We start from the raw sequence: 12,709 nt of genomic DNA on the forward strand, positions 1-12,709 counted from the left end.
TGTTAAACATGTTAAAGCAAGTTGCAAGTGAAAATCTATGTCTCTGACTGAATTTGCATTACTGTGATTTGACCTCTCTGCTGGCTGAGATAAGCTCATTTTCAACGTCCAATTCAGAAAGTGATAAAAACAGATCCAGCCATAAAATGCATCATTCTTTTTTGTTTTAGACAACATTTCATGCACTGTTAAACATGTTAAAGCAAGTTGCAAGTGAAAATCTATGTCTCTGACTGAGTTTGCATTACTGTGATTTGACCTCTCTGCTGGCTGAGATAAGCTCATTTTCAACGTCCAATTCAGAATGTAATAAAACCAGATGCAGCTATAAAATGCATCATTCTTTTTTGTTTTAGACAACATTTCATGCACTGTTAAACATGTTAAAGCAAGTTGCAAGTGAAAATCTATGTCTCTGACTGAGTTTGCATTACTGTGATTTGACCTCTCTGCTGGCTGAGATAAGCTCATTTTCAACGTCCAATTCAGAATGTAATAAAACCAGATGCAGCTATAAAATGCATCATTCTTTTTTGTTTTAGACAACATTTCATGCACTGTTAAACATGTTAAAGCAAGTTGCAAGTGAAAATCTATGTCTCTGACTGAGTTTGCATTACTGTGATTTGACCTCTCTGCTGGCTGAGATAAGCTCATTTTCAACGTCCAATTCAGAAAGTGATAAAAACAGATCCAGCCATAAAATGCATCATTCTTTTTTGTTTTAGACAACTTTTCATGCACTGTTAAACATGTTAAAGCAAGTTGCAAGTGACAATCTATGTCTCTGACTGAGTTTGCATTACTGTGATTTGACCTCTCTGCTAACTGAGATAAGCTCATTTTCAACGTCCAATTCAGAAAGTGATAAAAACAGATCCAGCCATAAAATGGATCATTCTTTTTTGTTTTAGACAACATTTCATGCACTGTTAAACATGTTAAAGCAAGTTGCAAGTGAAAATCTATGTCTCTGACTGAGTTTGCATTACTGTGATTTGACCTCTCTGCTGGCTGAGATAAGCTCATTTTCAACGTCCAATTCAGAATGTGATAAAACCAGATCCAGCCATAAAATGCATCATTCTTTTTTGTTTTAGACAACATTTCATGCACTGTTAAACATGTTAAAGCAAGTTGCAAGTGAAAATCTATGTCTCTGACTGAGTTTGCATTACTGTGATTTGACCTCTCTGCTGGCTGAGATAAGCTCATTTTCAACGTCCAATTCAGAATGTAATAAAACCAGATCCAGCCATAAAATGCATCATTCTTTTTTGTTTTAGACAACATTTCATGCACTGTTAAACATGTTAAAGCAAGTTGCAAGTGAAAATCTATGTCTCTGACTGAGTTTGCATTACTGTGATTTGACCTCTCTGCTGGCTGAGATAAGCTCATTTTCAAAGTCCAATTCAGAAAGTGATAAAAACAGATCCAGCCATAAAATGCACCATTCTTTTTTTGTTTTAGACAACATTTCATGCACTGTTAAACATGTTAAAGCAAGTTGCAAGTGAAAATCTATGTCTCTGACTGAGTTTGCATTACTGTGATTTGACCTCTCTGCTGGCTGAGATAAGCTCATTTTCAACGTCCAATTCAGAATGTAATAAAACCAGATCCAGCCATAAAATGCATCATTCTTTTTTGTTTTAGACAACATTTCATGCACTGTTAAACATGTTAAAGCAAGTTGCAAGTGAAAATCTATGTCTCTGACTGAGTTTGCATTACTGTGATTTGACCTCTCTGCTGGCTGAGATAAGCTCATTTTCAACGTCCAATTCAGAAAGTGATAAAAACAGATCCAGCCATAAAATGGATCATTCTTTTTTGTTTTAGACAACATTTCATGCACTGTTAAACATGTTAAAGCAAGTTGCAAGTGAAAATCTATGTCTCTGACTGAGTTTGCATTACTGTGATTTGACCTCTCTGCTAGCTGAGATAAGCTCATTTTCAACGTCCAATTCAGAATGTAATAAAACCAGATCCAGCCATAAAATGCATCATTCTTTTTTGTTTTAGACAACATTTCATGCACTGTTAAACATGTTAAAGCAAGTTGCAAGTGAAAATCTATGTCTCTGACTGAGTTTGCATTACTGTGATTTGACCTCTCTGCTGGCTGAGATAAGCTCATTTTCAACGTCCAATTCAGAATGTAATAAAACCAGATCCAGCCATAAAATGCATCATTCTTTTTTGTTTTAGACAACATTTCATGCACTGTTAAACATGTTAAAGCAAGTTGCAAGAGAAAATCTATGTCCCTGACTGAGTTTGCATTACTGTGATTTGACCTCTCTGCTGGCTGAGATAAGCTCATTTTCAACGTCCAATTCAGAAAGTGATAAAAACAGATCCAGCCATAAAATGGATCATTCTTTTTTGTTTTAGACAACATTTCATGCACTGTTAAACATGTTAAAGCAAGTTGCAAGTGAAAATCTATGTCTCTGACTGAGTTTGCATTACTGTGATTTGACCTCTCTGCTGGCTGAGATAAGCTCATTTTCAACGTCCAATTCAGAATGTAATAAAACCAGATCCAGCCATAACATGCATCATTCTTTTTTGTTTTAGACAACATTTCAAGCACTGTTAAACATGTTAAAGCAAGTTGCAAGTGAAAATCTATGTCTCTGACTGAGTTTGCATTACTGTGATTTGACCTCTCTGCTGGCTGAGATAAGCTCATTTTCAACGTCCAATTCAGAATGTAATAAAACCAGATCCAGCCATAAAATGCATCATTCTTTTTTGTTTTAGACAACATTTCATGCACTGTTAAACATGTTAAAGCAAGTTGCAAGTGAAAATCTATGTCTCTGACTGAGTTTGCATTACTGTGATTTGACCTCTCTGCTGGCTGAGATAAGCTCATTTTCAACGTCCAATTCAGAAAGTGATAAAAACAGATCCAGCCATAAAATGCATCATTCTTTTTTGTTTTAGACAACATTTCATGCACTGTTAAACATGTTAAAGCAAGTTGCAAGAGAAAATCTATGTCTCTGACTGAGTTTGCATTACTGTGATTTGACCTCTCTGCTGGCTGAGATAAGCTCATTTTCAACGTCCAATTCAGAATGTAATAAAACCAGATCCAGCCCTAAAATGCATCATTCTTTTTTGTTTTAGACAACATTTCATGCACTGTTAAACATGTTAAAGCAAGTTGCAAGTGAAAATCTATGTCTCTGACTGAATTTGCATTACTGTGATTTGACCTCTCTGCTGGCTGAGATAAGCTCATTTTCAACGTCCAATTCAGAAAGTGATAAAAACAGATCCAGCCATAAAATGCATCATTCTTTTTTGTTTTAGACAACATTTCATGCACTGTTAAACATGTTAAAGCAAGTTGCAAGTGAAAATCTATGTCTCTGACTGAGTTTGCATTACTGTGATTTGACCTCTCTGCTGGCTGAGATAAGCTCATTTTCAACGTCCAATTCAGAATGTAATAAAACCAGATGCAGCTATAAAATGCATCATTCTTTTTTGTTTTAGACAACATTTCATGCACTGTTAAACATGTTAAAGCAAGTTGCAAGTGAAAATCTATGTCTCTGACTGAGTTTGCATTACTGTGATTTGACCTCTCTGCTGGCTGAGATAAGCTCATTTTCAACGTCCAATTCAGAATGTAATAAAACCAGATCCAGCTATAAAATGCATCATTCTTTTTTGTTTTAGACAACATTTCATGCACTGTTAAACATGTTAAAGCAAGTTGCAAGTGAAAATCTATGTCTCTGACTGAGTTTGCATTACTGTGATTTGACCTCTCTGCTGGCTGAGATAAGCTCATTTTCAACGTCCAATTCAGAAAGTGATAAAAACAGATCCAGCCATAAAATGCATCATTCTTTTTTGTTTTAGACAACTTTTCATGCACTGTTAAACATGTTAAAGCAAGTTGCAAGTGAAAATCTATGTCTCTGACTGAGTTTGCATTACTGTGATTTGACCTCTCTGCTGGCTGAGATAAGCTCATTTTCAACGTCCAATTCAGAATGTAATAAAACCAGATCCAGCCATAAAATGCATCATTCTTTTTTGTTTTAGACAACATTTCATGCACTGTTAAACATGTTAAAGCAAGTTGCAAGTGAAAATCTATGTCTCTGACTGAGTTTGCATTACTGTGATTTGACCTCTCTTCTGGCTGAGATAAGCTCATTTTCAACGTCCAATTCAGAAAGTGATAAAAACAGATCCAGCCATAAAATGCATCATTCTTTTTTGTTTTAGACAACATTTCATGCACTGTTAAACATGTTAAAGCAAGTTGCAAGAGAAAATCTATGTCCCTGACTGAGTTTGCATTACTGTGATTTGACCTCTCTGCTGGCTGAGATAAGCTCATTTTCAACGTCCAATTCAGAAAGTGATAAAAACAGATCCAGCCATAAAATGGATCATTCTTTTTTGTTTTAGACAACATTTCATGCACTGTTAAACATGTTAAAGCAAGTTGCAAGTGAAAATCTATGTCTCTGACTGAGTTTGCATTACTGTGATTTGACCTCTCTGCTGGCTGAGATAAGCTCATTTTCAACGTCCAATTCAGAATGTGATAAAACCAGATGCAGCTATAAAATGCATCATTCTTTTTTGTTTTAGACAACATTTCATGCACTGTTAAACATGTTAAAGCAAGTTGCAAGTGAAAATCTATGTCTCTGACTGAGTTTGCATTACTGTGATTTGACCTCTCTGCTGGCTGAGATAAGCTCATTTTCAACGTCCAATTCAGAATGTAATAAAACCAGATCCAGCTATAAAATGCATCATTCTTTTTTGTTTTAGACAACATTTCATGCACTGTTAAACATGTTAAAGCAAGTTGCAAGTGAAAATCTATGTCTCTGACTGAGTTTGCATTACTGTGATTTGACCTCTCTGCTGGCTGAGATAAGCTCATTTTCAACGTCCAATTCAGAATGTAATAAAACCAGATCCAGCTATAAAATGCATCATTCTTTTTTGTTTTAGACAACATTTCATGCACTGTTAAACATGTTAAAGCAAGTTGCAAGTGAAAATCTATGTCTCTGACTGAGTTTGCATTACTGTGATTTGACCTCTCTGCTGGCTGAGATAAGCTCATTTTCAACGTCCAATTCAGAATGTAATAAAACCAGATCCAGCTATAAAATGCATCATTCTTTTTGTTTTAGACAACATTTCATGCACTGTTAAACATGTTAAAGCAAGTTGCAAGAGAAAATCTATGTCCCTGACTGAGTTTGCATTACTGTGATTTGACCTCTCTGCTGGCTGAGTTAAGCTCATTTTCAACGTCCAATTCAGAAAGTGATAAAAACAGATCCAGCCATAAAATGGATCATTCTTTTTTGTTTTAGACAACATTTCATGCACTGTTAAACATGTTAAAGCAAGTTGCAAGTGAAAATCTATGTCTCTGACTGAGTTTGCATTACTGTGATTTGACCTCTCTGCTGGCTGAGATAAGCTCATTTTCAACGTCCAATTCAGAATGTAATAAAACCAGATCCAGCTATAAAATGCATCATTCTTTTTTGTTTTAGACAACATTTCATGCACTGTTAAACATGTTAAAGCAAGTTGCAAGTGAAAATCTATGTCTCTGACTGAGTTTGCATTACTGTGATTTGACCTCTCTGCTGGCTGAGATAAGCTCATTTTCAACGTCCAATTCAGAATGTAATAAAACCAGATCCAGCTATAAAATGCATCATTCTTTTTTGTTTTAGACAACATTTCATGCACTGTTAAACATGTTAAAGCAAGTTGCAAGTGAAAATCTATGTCTCTGACTGAGTTTGCATTACTGTGATTTGACCTCTCTGCTGGCTGAGATAAGCTCATTTTCAACGTCCAATTCAGAATGTAATAAAACCAGATCCAGCTATAAAATGCATCATTCTTTTTGTTTTAGACAACATTTCATGCACTGTTAAACATGTTAAAGCAAGTTGCAAGAGAAAATCTATGTCCCTGACTGAGTTTGCATTACTGTGATTTGACCTCTCTGCTGGCTGAGTTAAGCTCATTTTCAACGTCCAATTCAGAAAGTGATAAAAACAGATCCAGCCATAAAATGGATCATTCTTTTTTGTTTTAGACAACATTTCATGCACTGTTAAACATGTTAAAGCAAGTTGCAAGTGAAAATCTATGTCTCTGACTGAGTTTGCATTACTGTGATTTGACCTCTCTGCTGGCTGAGATAAGCTCATTTTCAACGTCCAATTCAGAAAGTGATAAAAACAGATCCAGCCATAAAATGCATCATTCTTTTTTGTTTTAGACAACATTTCATGCACTGTTAAACATGTTAAAGCAAGTTGCAAGTGAAAATCTATGTCTCTGACTGAGTTTGCATTACTGTGATTTGACCTCTCTGCTGGCTGAGATAAGCTCATTTTCAACGTCCAATTCAGAATGTAATAAAACCAGATCCAGCTATAAAATGCATCATTCTTTTTTGTTTTAGACAACATTTCATGCACTGTTAAACATGTTAAAGCAAGTTGCAAGTGAAAATCTATGTCTCTGACTGAGTTTGCATTACTGTGATTTGACCTCTCTGCTGGCTGAGATAAGCTCATTTTCAACGTCCAATTCAGAATGTAATAAAACCAGATCCAGCTATAAAATGCATCATTCTTTTTTGTTTTAGACAACATTTCATGCACTGTTAAACATGTTAAAGCAAGTTGCAAGTGAAAATCTATGTCTCTGACTGAGTTTGCATTACTGTGATTTGACCTCTCTGCTGGCTGAGATAAGCTCATTTTCAACGTCCAATTCAGAATGTAATAAAACCAGATCCAGCTATAAAATGCATCATTCTTTTTTATTTTAGACAACATTTCATGCACTGTTAAACATGTTAAAGCAAGTTGCAAGAGAAAATCTATGTCCCTGACTGAGTTTGCATTACTGTGATTTGACCTCTCTGCTGGCTGAGATAAGCTCATTTTCAACGTCCAATTCAGAAAGTGATAAAAACAGATCTAGCCATAAAATGGATCATTCTTTTTTGTTTTAGACAACATTTCATGCACTGTTAAACATGTTAAAGCAAGTTGCAAGTGAAAATCTATGTCTCTGACTGAGTTTGCATTACTGTGATTTGACCTCTCTGCTGGCTGAGATAAGCTCATTTTCAACGTCCAATTCAGAATGTGATAAAACCAGATCCAGCCATAAAATGCATCATTCTTTTTTGTTTTAGACAACATTTCATGCACTGTTAAACATGTTAAAGCAAGTTGCAAGTGAAAATCTATGTCTCTGACTGAGTTTTCATTACTGTGATTTGACCTCTCTGCTGGCTGAGATAAGCTCATTTTCAACGTCCAATTCAGAAAGTGATAAAAACAGATCCAGCCATAAAATGCATCATTCTTTTTTGTTTTAGACAACATTTCATGCACTGTTAAACATGTTAAAGCAAGTTGCAAGTGAAAATCTATGTCTCTGACTGAGTTTGCATTACTGTGATTTGACCTCTCTGCTGGCTGAGATAAGCTCATTTTCAACGTCCAATTCAGAATGTAATAAAACCAGATCCAGCTATAAAATGCATCATTCTTTTTTGTTTTAGACAACATTTCATGCACTGTTAAACATGTTAAAGCAAGTTGCAAGTGAAAATCTATGTCTCTGACTGAGTTTGCATTACTGTGATTTGACCTCTCTGCTGGCTGAGATAAGCTCATTTTCAACGTCCAATTCAGAATGTGATAAAACCAGATCCAGCCATAAAATGCATCATTCTTTTTTGTTTTAGACAACATTTCATGCACTGTTAAACATGTTAAAGCAAGTTGCAAGTGAAAATCTATGTCTCTGACTGAGTTTTCATTACTGTGATTTGACCTCTCTGCTGGCTGAGATAAGCTCATTTTCAACGTCCAATTCAGAAAGTGATAAAAACAGATCCAGCCATAAAATGCATCATTCTTTTTTGTTTTAGACAACATTTCATGCACTGTTAAACATGTTAAAGCAAGTTGCAAGTGAAAATCTATGTCTCTGACTGAGTTTGCATTACTGTGATTTGACCTCTCTGCTGGCTGAGATAAGCTCATTTTCAACGTCCAATTCAGAATGTAATAAAACCAGATCCAGCTATAAAATGCATCATTCTTTTTTGTTTTAGACAACATTTCATGCACTGTTAAACATGTTAAAGCAAGTTGCAAGTGAAAATCTATGTCTCTGACTGAGTTTGCATTACTGTGATTTGACCTCTCTGCTGGCTGAGATAAGCTCATTTTCAACGTCCAATTCAGAATGTGATAAAACCAGATCCAGCCATAAAATGCATCATTCTTTTTTGTTTTAGACAACATTTCATGCACTGTTAAACATGTTAAAGCAAGTTGCAAGTGAAAATCTATGTCTCTGACTGAGTTTTCATTACTGTGATTTGACCTCTCTGCTGGCTGAGATAAGCTCATTTTCAACGTCCAATTCAGAAAGTGATAAAAACAGATCCAGCCATAAAATGCATCATTCTTTTTTGTTTTAGACAACATTTCATGCACTGTTAAACATGTTAAAGCAAGTTGCAAGTGAAAATCTATGTCTCTGACTGAGTTTGCATTACTGTGATTTGACCTCTCTGCTGGCTGAGATAAGCTCATTTTCAACGTCCAATTCAGAATGTAATAAAACCAGATCCAGCTATAAAATGCATCATTCTTTTTTTGTTTTAGACAACATTTCATGCACTGTTAAACATGTTAAAGCAAGTTGCAAGTGAAAATCTATGTCTCTGACTGAGTTTGCATTACTGTGATTTGACCTCTCTGCTGGCTGAGATAAGCTCATTTTCAACGTCCAATTCAGAATGTGATAAAACCAGATCCAGCCATAAAATGCATCATTCTTTTTTTGTTTTAGACAACATTTCATGCACTGTTAAACATGTTAAAGCAAGTTGCAAGTGAAAATCTATGTCTCTGACTGAGTTTGCATTACTGTGATTTGACCTCTCTGCTGGCTGAGATAAGCTCATTTTCAACGTCCAATTCAGAAAGTGATAAAAACAGATCCAGCCATAAAATGCATCATTCTTTTTTGTTTTAGACAACTTTTCATGCACTGTTAAACATGTTAAAGCAAGTTGCAAGTGAAAATCTATGTCTCTGACTGAGTTTGCATTACTGTGATTTGACCTCTCTGCTGGCTGAGATAAGCTCATTTTCAACGTCCAATTCAGAATGTAATAAAACCAGATCCAGCCATAAAATGCATCATTCTTTTTTGTTTTAGACAACATTTCATGCACTGTTAAACATGTTAAAGCAAGTTGCAAGTGAAAATCTATGTCTCTGACTGAGTTTGCATTACTGTGATTTGACCTCTCTGCTGGCTGAGATAAGCTCATTTTCAACGTCCAATTCAGAAAGTGATAAAAACAGATCCAGCCATAAAATGCATCATTCTTTTTTGTTTTAGACAACATTTCATGCACTGTTAAACATGTTAAAGCAAGTTGCAAGAGAAAATCTATGTCTCTGACTGAGTTTGCATTACTGTGATTTGACCTCTCTGCTGGCTGAGATAAGCTCATTTTCAACGTCCAATTCAGAATGTAATAAAACCAGATCCAGCCATAAAATGCATCATTCTTTTTTGTTTTAGATAACATTTCATGCACTGTTAAACATGTTAAAGCAAGATGCAAGTGAAAATCTATGTCTCTGACTGAATTTGCATTACTGTGATTTGACCTCTCTGCTGGCTGAGATAAGCTCATTTTCAACGTCCAATTCAGAAAGTGATAAAAACAGATCCAGCCATAAAATGCATCATTCTTTTTTGTTTTAGACAACATTTCATGCACTGTTAAACATGTTAAAGCAAGTTGCAAGTGAAAATCTATGTCTCTGACTGAGTTTGCATTACTGTGATTTGACCTCTCTGCTGGCTGAGATAAGCTCATTTTCAACGTCCAATTCAGAATGTAATAAAACCAGATGCAGCTATAAAATGCATCATTCTTTTTTGTTTTAGACAACATTTCATGCACTGTTAAACATGTTAAAGCAAGTTGCAAGTGAAAATCTATGTCTCTGACTGAGTTTGCATTACTGTGATTTGACCTCTCTGCTGGCTGAGATAAGCTCATTTTCAACGTCCAATTCAGAATGTAATAAAACCAGATCCAGCTATAAAATGCATCATTCTTTTTTGTTTTAGACAACATTTCATGCACTGTTAAACATGTTAAAGCAAGTTGCAAGTGAAAATCTATGTCTCTGACTGAGTTTGCATTACTGTGATTTGACCTCTCTGCTGGCTGAGATAAGCTCATTTTCAACGTCCAATTCAGAATGTAATAAAACCAGATCCAGCTATAAAATGCATCATTCTTTTTTGTTTTAGACAACATTTCATGCACTGTTAAACATGTTAAAGCAAGTTGCAAGTGAAAATCTATGTCTCTGACTGAGTTTGCATTACTGTGATTTGACCTCTCTGCTGGCTGAGATAAGCTCATTTTCAACGTCCAATTCAGAATGTAATAAAACCAGATCCAGCTATAAAATGCATCATTCTTTTTTGTTTTAGACAACATTTCATGCACTGTTAAACATGTTAAAGCAAGTTGCAAGAGAAAATCTATGTCCCTGACTGAGTTTGCATTACTGTGATTTGACCTCTCTGCTGGCTGAGATAAGCTCATTTTCAACGTCCAATTCAGAAAGTGATAAAAACAGATCCAGCCATAAAATGGATCATTCTTTTTTGTTTTAGACAACATTTCATGCACTGTTAAACATGTTAAAGCAAGTTGCAAGTGAAAATCTATCTCTCTGACTGAGTTTTCATTACTGTGATTTGACCTCTCTGCTGGCTGAGATAAGCTCATTTTCAACGTCCAATTCAGAAAATGATAAAAACAGATCCAGCCATAAAATGCATCATTCTTTTTTTGTTTTAGACAACATTTCATGCACTGTTAAACATGTTAAAGCAAGTTGCAAGTGAAAATCTATGTCTCTGACTGAGTTTGCATTACTGTGATTTGACCTCTCTGCTGGCTGAGATAAGCTCATTTTCAACGTCCAATTCAGAATGTAATAAAACCAGATCCAGCTATAAAATGCATCATTCTTTTTTGTTTTAGACAACATTTCATGCACTGTTAAACATGTTAAAGCAAGTTGCAAGTGAAAATCTATGTCTCTGACTGAGTTTGCATTACTGTGATTTGACCTCTCTGCTGGCTGAGATAAGCTCATTTTCAACGTCCAATTCAGAAAGTGATAAAAACAGATCCAGCCATAAAATGGATCATTCTTTTTTGTTTTAGACAACATTTCATGCACTGTTAAACATGTTAAAGCAAGTTGCAAGTGAAAATCTATCTCTCTGACTGAGTTTTCATTACTGTGATTTGACCTCTCTGCTGGCTGAGATAAGCTCATTTTCAACGTCCAATTCAGAAAATGATAAAAACAGATCCAGCCATAAAATGCATCATTCTTTTTTTGTTTTAGACAACATTTCATGCACTGTTAAACATGTTAAAGCAAGTTGCAAGTGAAAATCTATGTCTCTGACTGAGTTTGCATTACTGTGATTTGACCTCTCTGCTGGCTGAGATAAGCTCATTTTCAACGTCCAATTCAGAATGTAATAAAACCAGATCCAGCTATAAAATGCATCATTCTTTTTTGTTTTAGACAACATTTCATGCACTGTTAAACATGTTAAAGCAAGTTGCAAGTGAAAATCTATGTCTCTGACTGAGTTTGCATTACTGTGATTTGACCTCTCTGCTGGCTGAGATAAGCTCATTTTCAACGTCCAATTCAGAATGTGATAAAACCAGATCCAGCCATAAAATGCATCATTCTTTTTTGTTTTAGACAACATTTCATGCACTGTTAAACATGTTAAAGCAAGTTGCAAGTGAAAATCTATGTCTCTGACTGAGTTTGCATTACTGTGATTTGACCTCTCTGCTGGCTGAGATAAGCTCATTTTCAACGTCCAATTCAGAAAGTGATAAAAACAGATCCAGCCATAAAATGCATCATTCTTTTTTGTTTTAGACAACATTTCATGCACTGTTAAACATGTTAAAGCAAGTTGCAAGTGAAAATCTATGTCTCTGACTGAGTTTGCATTACTGTGATTTGACCTCTCTGCTGGCTGAGATAAGCTCATTTTCAACGTCCAATTCAGAATGTAATAAAACCAGATCCAGCTATAAAATGCATCATTCTTTTTTGTTTTAGACAACATTTCATGCACTGTTAAACATGTTAAAGCAAGTTGCAAGAGAAAATCTATGTCTCTGACTGAGTTTGCATTACTGTGATTTGACCTCTCTGCTGGCTGAGATAAGCTCATTTTCAACGTCCAATTCAGAATGTAATAAAACCAGATCCAGCCATAAAATGCATCATTCTTTTTTGTTTTAGACAACATTTCATGCACTGTTAAACATGTTAAAGGAAGTTGCAAGTGAAAATCTATGTCTCTGACTGAATTTGCATTACTGTGATTTGACCTCTCTGCTGGCTGAGATAAGCTCATTTTCAACGTCCAATTCAGAAAGTGATAAAAACAGATCCAGCCATAAAATGCATCATTCTTTTTTGTTTTAGACAACATTTCATGCTCTGTTAAACATGTTAAAGCAAGTTGCAAGTGAAAATCTATGTCTCTGACTGAGTTTGCA

The sequence above is a fragment of the Danio rerio genome, chromosome 3, assembly GCF_052040795.2.
Source record: "Danio rerio strain M-AB ecotype USA chromosome 3, GRCz13ab, whole genome shotgun sequence".
Taxonomy (NCBI): Eukaryota; Metazoa; Chordata; class Actinopteri; order Cypriniformes; family Danionidae; genus Danio; species Danio rerio.